This window comes from Microtus ochrogaster, unplaced genomic scaffold, assembly GCF_000317375.1.
Source record: "Microtus ochrogaster isolate Prairie Vole_2 unplaced genomic scaffold, MicOch1.0 UNK160, whole genome shotgun sequence".
Classification (NCBI taxonomy): Eukaryota; Metazoa; Chordata; class Mammalia; order Rodentia; family Cricetidae; genus Microtus; species Microtus ochrogaster.
In genome coordinates this window covers 294,475-295,682 of record NW_004949258.1, presented here as the reverse complement: position 1 = coordinate 295,682, position 1,208 = coordinate 294,475, and positions in this window count along the sequence as shown.

Here is a 1,208-nt window from a genome sequence, read left to right as displayed (position 1 = left end):
AATTTTGAGAGTATCCTCTTTAAGAAATGCTTCCATGGAAGACTGAAAGACCTTCTCCTAGTAGACAATTCTCATGTTATTAGTGGCAAGAGAGTCATCAGTCACATTCACTTATATAGCCAGTGAATAACTAAGTACCCTGTCAAACTTGCATGCTAAAATACAAACAAAGCCAATTCTGAAAGTTATCACACTCTTTTAAAGCCTTGAGTTTCTTTCAGGTTATGGTATTGGTGACTCACCATCAATCGAGAAAATCAAGGAAACATTTGCAAAAATATTTTAATCTGGCCATCAGGAGACGCTTGTTCTCACTCCAGTGGGCTTTACCAGTGTCTCTGCCTTTTGCTTTCACCATTTGTAGGAACACTGATTAAACCTTAACTCACAAAAATGATGTCAACGAATCAGAGCAGCCCCTCTGACAGCTAAATCATGAACACAGTTTCTGAGTTATGCCGAAGTGAAGAACGTGGATGGGACTGGAATAATCACGATAAATAACTAATTCAGTGACCCAAACACAACTACTTCATGCATTTGTGAATTCCTTCTTCTGTGGCGTATGTGTGTGTGAAGACAGAAAATTAAAAAGGTGAGGGACTGAAGGTGTGAGAGTGGAAGGAAGCTAAAGAGAAAGACAGATGAGAAAAATTAAAATGGAGTGAATGTCAGAGGTTGTTATGTACTTGCCAAAATGTTATAATGAACCTTTTTCTGTGTATAATTAATATATGTTATTTAAAAGGACTTTTATATGTCAATTTTAGGTAAGTTGACCATGTATCTGTTTGACCATGATTGGCACTTTCAACTTGTAGGTTTAACCAATTGCTTTATTTTCGCACCCAGAAGCATAATTACCGAAATGATGAATTATATCAGCACCCTAGCTTTATGCCACTTGACATTCTCAGTAACATATCACAGTTTGAAAAGGTTGCCTCTGAGAATGAAATTCGGGGTTGGGCACAGTTCAGAGTCATGGTGATTTCATAAGGTTTGATAAAGTGCAAAGACAGGGCATAGAGACTTAAACTAATGGCTATTGTGTAATTAAACACTGTGGTGTTGAAACCATGTTTTATTGGAAAGGGAGAAGGTAAATATAGAAAATATTTCTAGAATGATCTTTTTATTTCTCTTCATGTGTTTTCAAAGCTTCTAAAAGCACTTCTGGTTTCTCAAATTGGTGAGCTTGGAAACTG